Below are 12,339 nucleotides of genomic sequence, written 5' to 3'. Positions count from 1 at the left end.
ACAAGGACTGCAGATGCCTAAGCCCTTTGCAAATAAACAGGCCGTATTACAGTTAGGCACAAATTATTGTCAAGACTTTGGAAAATTATTCTAAATTAAATAAATATTTAGTCATTAAATGTAATACTTTAAAATATCTTTAATTAAACAATGCACTAGTATTTACAGCACAATTTTAATAACTTTCACCAGTTGAATATAGTTTAAGTCTTACTAGTGAAAAGCATCTGCTCTATTTTATTTCTTCCCAAATAGTTTTCTATTATGTAGACATATACAATGAAGCCCAGAGTTAATAATTATCTGATCAATTTGAGATATCTACAGACAATTTGTGTCATTTGTGAGCCTTAAACTCTAAAATGTCTTATTCTTAATGGTTTTCATTGAAAGCAAAGCCTGGACACTGGCTCAGAGTGAGTCAAGATTATTATTTTTGTGTGATGGTCTTCTGTCTGTGTGTGTGTATATATAGATTTAGGACAGTGCTGTCCAATAGAAATATAATGCAAGCAACATATGTAGTTTTATATTTACTAGCTACATGAAAAAGTACAAAAGAAGGATTTTTAACAATATGTAATAACCCAGTATCTTTAAACCATTATTTCAGCATTAATCAAATGAAAATATTAATGAGATATTTTGTTCTTTTTTCCTACTAGTTTTCAAAATGCAGTGTGTGTATGTTACACTTTCAGCACATATCAATTTGGACCAGCCACATTTCATGTGTTCAATAGCCCCATGTGGCTAGTGGTTATCATATTGTACAGCATAGCTCTAGAATTGTTCATGTTTGTTCTCTGTACAATCTGAAGGCTGTAAATATTAGCCAAGAGTACAGTGCACCTTGTAGTGTATAGAATTTCCTCAATATAGTGTCAATCTTTCCTGCTACTTAAAAATGAGAAAGGGGGTAATGGTGAAGAATTTAAAAATCAACAGACTTACATAAAATTCTATATCAAGAAATTTATAAATCTAGATTAAGTGGAATTATAAAAAACAAATTGTGTCAGTTAAAAAGAAGCTACTCAAGAGGTAAAACATAAAGTGTGAATAGTCTAAAAACAAAAAATGAAGAAAATTATAAAAATCATGCCATCTAAAAATCCAGGGGTTTTGCATTCAATTTCTGTTTAACTTTCAAAGAACAGAAAATTCCTGCAATTTTAACTGATCCAGAGCACAGAAAGAGATGTAAAATTTTCCAGTTCATGCCACTAGCCTGGTGGAACTATGACACTAGATCCTTTCAAGGAAAGCAGACCAAAAACAAACTCAGGACCACTTGCACAAGTTAATATAGAGGACAAGACTGATCTTTCCAGTTTTATTGAGAAATAATTGACATGCATCACTGTATAAGCTTAAGGTGTAGGAAAAAATGTCTTGTAGTGAGAACTCTTAGTATCTATTCTCTTAAAACATTTCTTATACATCACACAGCAGTGGTAACTATAGTTATTATGTTGCACATTACATCCTTAGTACTTATTTATCTTAAAACTGGAAGTTTGTACCTTTTGACTGTCTTCCTTTAATTTTCCCCCTTCCCCCACCTATGGTAACCGAAAATCTGGTCTCTTCCTGTGGGTTTGGTGGGTTTTTTAAAATTAGATTTCATACATAAGTGAGAATATATAGTATTTGTCTTTCTCTGATATATTTCATAACAAAACTGATTTTTGAATGGGAGGACTCAGTATTGCAAAATGTCAATTTTGCCCATTTGATTCATAAATTTAAATCCAGTACAAGTCAGACACTGAGTGGGATTTTTTTTTTCAGAACTTGATAAATTATAAATTTTACTTGTAGGAAAAGAATGTGTGAGATTAATGATTAAAAAAAATAGTTTGATTAGTGAAGACATAGGACTTGTTCTAATACTTACCTAAACATAATATAAGGTATAATATAATAAAGTAATCTGTTGCTGCAAGAGGAATAAACAGGAAAATCAATTTAATAGAAGAGAAATGCCCGACACAATGTTAGTTCTCACATCATATCATAAAAGTAACATTTCAAGTTAACAAGGAAAGGATGGATTGTCCAATAGATATTGTAAAGATAATTAGCTATTTGGAAATAAATCAATTAGGCTCCCCCCATACTTCATTCTGAAATAAAAATACATTTTAGAAGAATAATTCTTTTAATGTATAAACAAAAATTATGAGCAGAAGATAAAGGGGAATGTTTTGGTGTTGGACTCAAGAAGGCATTTCTAAGCATGGTGTGAAACTCAGAAGCTTTAAATGAAAAGACCAAATATTTGAGGACACAAAATTATATTTTTTGTCTCCAGCAAAATATACTTTGTGCAGAGTTAAAAGAAGTGGCAAACATGGAAAATAGTTTTGACATATGGGCCAAAGGGCTAATCTACTTGGCAATATAAAGATATATCAAATTTCTGTTATGCTAAAATTCTGTAGCAGTTAGTGAGTTTTCTGGTGGTTGTGCCATTAAACTGCATCCCAAACTGAGAGATAATATGTGAAACCTGAGAAACCTGTCCAGGGTAATTATGTCCTGGCCTTTTTCCTTTTCTTCCCCCCCCCCTAAAAAAGCATGCCTTACTATGGGCTTTATGCTTTTATTCATTTATTTCATATGCCATTTACTATTACTTCATGTCCTTAGTTTTATAGTCTGTTTAAAGGTGTTTTCACCAATTAAAAGAAGACAAAAACCCACAGTTGCAAATTTGGCTTTCCTGCTACCACAGAGTAATAGACTACCATGACTGCATTATTCTGGGAGTAAGACTTTAAATCACAGGTATATTTAAAAGTAGTTATTAGCACATATTAAAACTTTTTTGAAATTGTAACTATTAAAGTAGCACTCATAGAAATGACTTTTTTCTTTTTTTTTTAAAGATTAAAAATAATTTATTTAAGCTTTTCTTCATAAACACTTTTAACATTTTTTTTCAATTTAAAAACAGAACGGGTAGCATAAACATGTTTGAATAGATTGTATTCACAGCTTGGAAAAAATTACCTGACAAAAATGTAAAGGCTTTCAAAACAGGTACAAAAGGCAAACCTCAAATTCTAAGATTTTTAAATCAGTCCTAGGATTATTTGACTACTGGCCCGAAATGTACCTATAGGTCAAAATATTTTTCTATAGACAAAGTATGCCCAAGACATATAGGGCATATACAAATTAGGTAGAAAATAACCTCTCCATTTACCTCACTGGACCATTCCTTCAGAAAGCAAAACCTAATCCTTACTGATACTGATTAATAAGGTTTTCAGCATAGTTGTTCCCAAAGATGTAAAAAGAAAATCCAGGACTTTAGGGGGAACAAAGCTGATGACATTCTTTCAATGTTAGTTATGTAATATTGAAGTTATACTGGTATACTGAAAGGATATGATTTCCATGAGTTTACCTATTCCAGTCTATATCTACCAAATATTTGACTTTATAAACTCTCAATAAACTAACTTTTCAGGACTTTCATTTTTGAGGAAGAGGAGGAGGAGGAAGAGAAGGAGGAGGAGTTTCAAATCTCTTACTGAATTTTTTAAAATCTACTATTTTGAGCACATACAATGTATATTAACAAAAATGATTCCAAAGGAAGCACACTAAAATAATTGAAAAAGTTTTTATGAAAAATTTTCCATAGTTTAGTATAACAAAAATAAATCTCTTTCAGCAATTAAACCATAATTTTAAAAGGGAATGTATGTTAATCATGGATTTAAAATAACCCAAATTAGCACTACATATAAACGGAAGTTTTCTCATACATTCAGAACCCAAGCAGTAGCAACTATTCTTAAAGCTCAAAACTGATTACAGCTAGCATCAGGTCAGATATGACTTATGTGTGAAGCTAAACTCAGAGTTAGTTCAAGTTAAGATTTCACAAATTTTTCCAAAACACAAACTTTGAACTTGACCTTTTGTCTTTAGAAGGAGGAACAAGAATATTCCATTGTTTGCCCAGACCTTACCCTAACTAGGGCTCTGAAATCATATCTAAGCAATTAAAGAGAACCACCACTGGAGTGTAAAAGCCTGATAGGGGTACCCTGTTCTCAGTCTTTTTTAGCACAAGACAACAATGAGTACAATAATGAAGATGTTACTGTTATTTTAAAGCAAGGCATCACATATAAAAAACATGAAACCACTATTATACTACAAAAGATTTAAATGGTTACCCTAAGTCCTAATTTTCAAAAGTAAAGTGATTAAAAATGGTTTTTAGGATGTACAGAAAGACTTTTATCCATATTACCATGGGAAACAAGATATCAAATTTAATTTTAGAAACTGAAGGTAATCGATAGGGCCACTTAATAAAAATTTAAGTCTAATATACAAAAGAATATTGTTAACTTGATTTTTTAAACCAATGCCAATGTTTTTCTTTTTCAGAAATTATGTGCCTGTTCTTAAACTCAAATGAGTCTAGTTTTTGAGTTTGAAAATCAGGGTCTTTTTTTCCCATTAGTTTTTATTTTCCAATTAGTTGTCTAAGTTAATTGCAAAAAACAAAAGTCTTCACATCTCTATGACTTCATTCTTCCATTTTATGTTCAGTGTTGGCAGCAGCAAACAAATTGAAACTAGAAAATTTATACAAAAGCCATATAGAAGGCATTGCAATATTGCACCAATATCATAAGCTCTGGCAGATTTTGCCAGTGTAGATCTAGTGTGTATCAGATATAGACTTTATTCAGGAGAAAATGGCACCAATCTGAATGATCCACTTCCCGGTCATTCTAACTCTTGTCAATTACATGTTTTTCCTTCGAGTTTGAAGAGTTGAAAGGTGCGGCTAATCCTCAAACACTTACTATAAATGTTTTTAAAACAGTTACTCTTGATCCATTCTGAACTTTGAGGTTACTGTCCTTCATGCTAGTAGCTTTCAGTAAATAAAACAAAAGCTGAGGGCTTAGATCCGCAGTACTGCTATTTTGTACTAAACAAGTAGGTAGGACTAATTAAGATTATAATTCTATTCCTTACCTCTTAAATCAAAACTGAGCTCAGATTTTCCATGAGTTGCTACTTTCCATTCAATAACAGATGCAGCAGCCTTATTGAATGTAAAGAATGGGAGTTGCACTTACTTTTAAGGGGCTTTTATTTAGGAGTCTGATATTACCTAAATTCTCTTTAAAAGTGCTTGCACATTGCAGGGCCAGGGCTTGTCACACACCACTCCAGTTCTCCCCAAAACCAGGGTGATGTTAAACATACTGCAAAGAAAAACACTTTCAAAAACAAGACATACATTGATAAGGAACACTAAACGTGTACTTTCAAAAGTAAAATATAAAATGTTAGTTTTAATAAATCCATACGTATTTCAGGAATACAAAGAGTTCAAATATTACTGAACAAGTATGGACTGAAGACGAACTACTTGATACCAAATGAGGGCTCCAGTTATTTTAACTTCCTAAAAATGTTAGTACATGAAAAGATATTACATCTAAAATTCAACAAGTATGGCAAACCATATGTGTGCAAGTGCACTATCTTAAAATATAGAATCCTAACCACGCATAAAAGGAGATGTGCCTTTTGTACTCTTAAGGTAGGCAAGTATGGATATGCTGTCACTAACACAATGCAGATAAGAGAAGGCAGCTTAGAAATAGTATTTTGAGTATAAAAAAGTTAACTTTGTAGAAAATTTATATTTTTGCATTTTCAGCAAAAAGCAATGCAAAAAGGTCAAGTTTTAAATGTATACAAAAGCTCTAACAGACTGAAGTACACTGAAATAAATGTTCAAAAAGATTTCAGCTAGAGATAGGAACTGAAATTATATCCAGTGACACTTACTGGGTCTTCTCTTAGAAGGTGCATGGCTCCTACGCTGACATCTGAAAGAAATGTTCAAAGCATAAAATCAACTTCTCAGATAAGTAGATGGTTCTATTAAACTGCTTCTCGAAGTAGTTTCAAGAGCTAGCACTTAGAATTAACTTATTGCATGAGTTTGAGGCTACTAAAAAGAAAAAAGAATGCTAGGGCAGAATGAAAAATTTTTATGACATTAGACCAATGGCTTTGATAGAAAAACTGGTGAGGTTTCTGTTTGTTTTTTAATTTACTGCTCTGTCATAAATTTTTTGTTTGGCTTTTTTTAAGGGAGAAAGATGTTATTAGTTGTAACGTCTGACCTCATCCAGAATATACTCCAGAAAATGCAGGTTGCATACTTGCAAACCATCGAGTTTGTAGGGCATCTGCAGGTACTCATCTTCTTTCCATTTGTTTTCTTCTGGGTCAAAGGTAAGAATGGAATCACAGTAATAACCATTGGAGCAAAGGCCTCTAAGAACTATTATTTGTCCAGCACAGTCACACCTTGGCCATTTCTACTAATTGGCATGGATGCCAAGATAGTCCACTGATCAGTCTCTGGGTTGTACACTTCTGTAGAAGGGCATCCCTGAGATTCAAAAGAGGCTCTCAAGATCAACAGACTCCACCAAAGACATAAAGCTTGCCATTGTAAGAAATCATCTTGTGAAAGTATCTTAAATAATTCATGTTGCTCTTATTCTCCCAACAGTTGGTAAACACTTGGGTTCTCCTGATCCGCTACTCTATGGTCCCTTCTGTAATGGGGTAAAAAACACGCACACTTGTTTGAAGGTGGAAGATGAGGGGATTCCACCAGTAATAAACAACTTGTTATTGAGCACTGTCCCCTCATGTCCATATATGTTAACAGGATAAGGATCCACGAATTCCCATTTATCATTGGTGATGTCAGTATCTCTCCATTGAATAGAAAGTCTCATCTTTGGTTCTGCCTGCTACGGCATAAATAAACTTCCCGATAACACCAACTGCAAATTCTGAATGTGGTACAGACATGCCTGTCATTCGGAGCCAAGAGTTTGTCGGGTCGTACCTGAACACTTTAGAAGAAGCATGGGATTCACTGTCTGGGCCCAGTTCTTCCCCACCCAGCAAGAACACAAAGTTATTGACAATAGCAAGGCAGTCCAGGTGCAGAGGTACTTGTGGGGTCTCCAGTTCCCACCAGACTCTTGGTTTCTTTAAGATAAGGATTTTACTGTTAACCATGCTATGTCCAATCATTCCTCGGAATACTGTAGTTTGGGGTTTGGCAGAGCAGATGTGGCTTGATTTCATGTCTAACAAAGGCTACTGGTGAACGTTCTGAAAGTGATTCAATGCTTGATCAACTTCACAGTGTAGCTGTTGGGAGTATCTATAAAATTCTGATGGCTTAACCTTCTCAAAAACACTGGATGAAGTCATCAGACAAAATCTGATGTTCTGAATGATGGTATCGGTATGTTTCCAACATCCTCTATCATGCTGCAGCCAAGGCTGCACAGCCTCATACAGCTCTATCTCTGGGAACCTGCTCAGGTGATCATTATCCAAATAAGACATAAGTTTCTCAAAACTCAGGTAAGATAGGAAGTCAGGCCTCGACATAAGTGGCACAAAATTGTCTAGCAGGAAAGTATCCAGTTTTTCCCTGACTCCACCAAAATCATCTAGATGTCTCATAATTTCTGCACAATTTTCTAAGCAGATTTTTGCTAATCAGAAAGAGCAGCAGAACTTCACCATTTCTATAAGTTGAACATACATGGCAGTCTGAAGAATCTCATGAACAGTATTCATACTCAGTTCTATAGTTCCGTAGTACATAAATTGAAGGACATGACTGAAACCAGTAGCAGTTAGACCTTTTAAATGAATTTTGTCATCTCGGTCCCTCATGTCTGCAGTAAACATAATTTGGAAGTAATCACTCTGGGTGGCCAAGAGTGCTTTATGGGCCTGAAACTGATGATCTTCAATAACCAGAGTGACATCAAGAAACAATCCTTCCTCATACAGTGCTCTGAACCCAGCAGAGACACTGGTGTCATGGATGGAGGAACAGAGTCCTTCCACATCTCCTGCCATGAATTTGCAGTTGTGTGCTGCAAAAAATGGCTGAATTATGCTTCTTCCTTTTTTTTTTCCTCCTCGGGGGTCTGTCCAGCCTCTAGTGGACGGCAGTCTGCATCAGGAAGTAGTGGGCTGGTGGGCCACGAAGTGGGTGGTTGGGCGCCGGGACAGCACTCAGCAGGCTCTTGAAACGTCTACAAGGGGCCGCTCCTGTGCTGGGCCAGGGCGCTCCAGCAGGGGGCGAGTCTGTGTGCCTGCGGCCCCCTCAGAACCAGTCCTGGGAAAGAAGACAGCGCTGAGTTGCAAGTCGAGACAGTCAGGTGTGGTGCGAGGCGGCGCAGCATCGGGGCCGGGCCCTGCCTTGCCAACACCAGGGGTCTCGCAGCATCCAGCGGGGCTCGGCGGGGGGACCGACTCAGGGCCACAAGCGTGGGAAGGGGCTGGGGGGCCGTGGGCAATGGCAGAAGCACCGATTGTGACGGCGTTGACAACGGCGTCTCAGAGCTTCTGCCTCGAAGCGCGCTGAGCCTCAGGATCACCCTCATAGAAAGGATTTTAATCAGACTTTTTTTTTTCACAGCAACTTTACAAAGACATAATTAAGCATTGAAACTGAACTTTCCAGAGATTCTGCATCCCAGTCTCTCAGAACTGCCTTCTTCCTGTGTTTACCAAGGAAAAAATATGTTAATCCCAAAGTGAGTTACAAAGTTTACCTCTCTACTCATCTCTGAAAAGTTTTTCAATATTAATCTTTTAAGGGCAGCTCCCTGCCATATCCATGTTTACTATCTGTCACCCAAAAGTGATTTTAATGGTTAGAATTTAAATCCCTAGAAGGAAATAATGGCCAGCTATCTTTGGACAGATGACAACACCTATTTATACAGTGCTTCCTGCATCTGCTGTAAATAGAGCCTTGCTTTGGATCAACAATAATCTACAATTCTGAATCTGGTTTATATATAAACAAATCATAGTTATCAGTAGTCAGGAAGGAAAAATCTGATGAAAGGAGTCATTACAGTTGATTCTAAGAAATTGAGACTAGTGGTAAAATAATTAAGTCTCTGAGTAAAACCTCTGACTGTAAATTTAGGCTACTTCACTAATCTGTCATTTAGAAGAAAAAAATAGAACATTCATTTCTTTAGTTTAGAGATGTAATTTGCCTTACTGCTAGTCTCATCATATACAGGCATGGAAATATGTTAATATTCTGTTTAGAAATTGATATATTACCTAAAGTAGATTTAAATGTATTAAAATGTAATTCATTAAATAACCCACTGGTGTTAAAGAGCTTACAAAACAGGCTATTTCTTGAAAATAAAATTCCAACCTGTGTAATTTCTAAGTTTGTAATACTATAGAATACAGAATAAACTATATTGCTTTGTATGAATATACAGCACATGTTGGCACCTGAGGTATTATTGCCAACTTATTTGATACTCTAACTTGGTTCAGATAAACAGTAAATCTCATAAGGAACTCTTCAGTGAAGTTATTCAAGAAGCAGAATATGTACATTTTTGTGTGTAAGAACATTTATTTTTTATATATCTGTATTTACATCTATCATCTATATTATAAGCATTAACTATGGACCAGGCACTGTACTAACTGCTTTATCTGAATTATTTCATTTAATTTTTGCAATAGTTACTTTAGTGGGAACCTAGATCTGACTTAAATTTAAGCCCAGGTGCTTTACCACTGTGTTTTTCGGTACAGACCCTTTTTTAATCTAATAAACAAATAAGGGCTTGTATTCTTAGTAAAGCTTGAACTCTGGGAGAGGATCCGAGAGATGTTGCAGAGAGAAATCTTTCCCAGTTTGGGAAACATGCAGAAAAAAATGTACACTTCATGTTTAAGTGAATTTTGAGTGCATGGTATTAGGCTATTAGTGCTATTCCACTTTTGATTCCATTTTATATTCATCTTAGGCTACATGGAATACAGGATAAAATCGCAGTTTCCAATTTCCCACTTTGACCTCAAGAGGCAGTTTTTGGAGTGTGCTTTAGGTTGTTCACTTGACCACTTCTCAGGGCATCTCGAAAAGTGAACAGACCTTATTTATTCCTAGACCTCTTCATATGGAAAAGCATTGGGGCTCTTAAAAATGTAAATCTCTATTAAATTACTATGAAAGAGAAAAAAAGTGTGGTTTATAAGTAACCCAAACAAATGGTAAGTCACTTATTTCCTTGAATTTCTTGATGTCATGATTATTAATATAATTGCAGGGACTAGGTAGAGGTGAGTGAGACACTCAGCTCATGCACAAAACTTAAGGGATTGCCAAAAAGCTCAGAAATCAAGATAAAGAACATTTTAATGCAGTATTGTAAAAGATCAAAATTAATACAAAAACAAATCCATGATGAACAAAATATCAAAGTTTTAAATAAAGTTCCCTAATTTATTATAGCAAAAAGACCCTCAGAAAGTTCATCTGAGTTAGACCTTTGCCTCCAGGTGGAACTGTACATAAAAGAATTGCATTTGGTTCAATGTTTTCTTAAGCCCCTTAGTACAAAATCATGAAATTTTTAATTCTCATCAAAACAAAGCAATATTGCATACCTCTCTTAGTCTGTTTAGGCTTCTGTAACAGAATACCATAGACTGGCTGGCTTATAAACAACAGACATTTACTTTTCACACCTGGTGTCTGAGAAATCCAACATCAAAGTACCAGCAGACTCCGGGCTGGGTGAGAGCCTGCTTCCTGGTCCATAGTGCTTTGTCCTCACATGGGGGAAGAACTCCAGTTAAGTCTCCTGTGTAAAATCCCTAATCCCATTCATTCACTAATCCCTCAGGACCAAAGCACCTCCCAAAGGTCCCACCTCCTAATACTATCACACTGGCATTTGGTTTCAACGTTTGAATTTGGGGGGAAAACAAATATTCAGTCTATAGCAATACTATTTTTAAAATAGAGAAAATAATTATACACAATAAAACCATTTTTGCATGGCTACTTTCATTTATGGGTTTCATATTACTCTTTCACCATATATATATAATGTTTCTATAATTATCATATATACCATTATTACAAGCATTATTATATCTTCAAAAAAATATATGGTTTGGATTAAAAATTGCCTTTAGTGCCTTTAATAAATTTCCTTTAAACTCTCATTTACCTGCTATTAATATATATATATGTTCATAAAAGCTACATGGTATTGAATGCTACTGTATTCTAGGAACTATGGTCAGGGTCAGCTACATAATTTTCATGGCCTGGTATAAAATGTAAATGTGGAGCCCCTTCTTCAAAAAGCAGGGAAGAATGGTCTGTTCTGTATCTGAGGTATCTCACAGCCAAACTGTTTTCCACATCAGCAACACCATTTTGCATTCCCACCAGCAGTGTGTGTTCCCATTTCTCCCATTGTTCCCAATACTCATACCCGTTAGTCTTTTTTATGATAGCCATTCTAGTGGGTGTGAAGTGGGATCTCGTTGTGGTTTTGAATGGCATTTCTCAAATGACTGATGTTGAATATCTTTTCATGTGCTTATGGATAATTTGTAAGTTTTTTTGGATAAATATCTATTCAAATCCTTTGCCCATTTTTCAATTGGGTCATTTATCTTTTTATTATTGAATTGTAATTGTTTTATGTATATTCTGGACACAAGTCTCTTATCAGATAGATGATATACAAATATTTTCTCCCATTCCATGGGTTGTCTTTTCATTTCCTTTACGATGTCCTTTAAAACACAAAGTTTTTTCATTTTGAGGAAATACACTTTATCTGTTTTTAATTATTTTATTTTTTCAATTGTGCTCTTTTTCCCCCAGATGACCAATCATTTTATTGAAACTAGCAACTAAAATTTCATTGTGCTTTTGGTGTAGTATATAAGAAGGCTTTGCCTGACCCAAGGTCACTAAGATTTACACCTACATTTTCTTTTGTTTTTCTTCAAAACTTTCACTATATTTTATTTAAAAATAATTAGCTTAAAATATTGTATTAGTTTGAGGTGTACAGCATAGTGATTTCATATTTGTATATATTATGGAATAGTCATCACAAGTCTAGTTTGTGTCCGTTGATATTTATTTTATATATTTATGTGCTTCTATGGTGGGTGTACCATTGTAATGATACTGTAATTATCATTATAAATATTGATAAATATTTACAGGTGCTGCTTGTTGGATTGATCTGTTTAGCATTAAGTAATGTCCTTTTGGTCTCTTGTTACAGCCTTTGTTTAAAATTCTGTTTTGTCTGATATAAGTATTGCTGCTTCAGTTTGCTTTTTGTTTCCATTTGTGTAGGATATCTTTTTCCATCCCTTCACATTCTGTGTGTATCTTCAGATCTGAAGTGAGTCTCTTGTAGGCAGCATATAGAT

The 12,339-nt window shown here is 34.9% G+C and overlaps 1 pseudogene; it reads right to left on the bottom strand.

Moving 5' to 3' along the window:
- Positions 1-2,644: 2,644 nt before the first annotated feature.
- LOC130681908 (kelch-like protein 15) lies at positions 2,645-11,860 on the bottom strand (annotated as a pseudogene).
- Between the last annotated feature and the right edge of the window lie 479 nt (positions 11,861-12,339).

Source organism: Manis pentadactyla, chromosome X (genome assembly GCF_030020395.1).
Source record: "Manis pentadactyla isolate mManPen7 chromosome X, mManPen7.hap1, whole genome shotgun sequence".
Lineage (NCBI taxonomy): Eukaryota > Metazoa > Chordata > Mammalia > Pholidota > Manidae > Manis > Manis pentadactyla.
The sequence above is the reverse complement of the archived record's forward strand: the minus strand, read 5'-3'. Positions and strand labels throughout refer to the sequence as shown.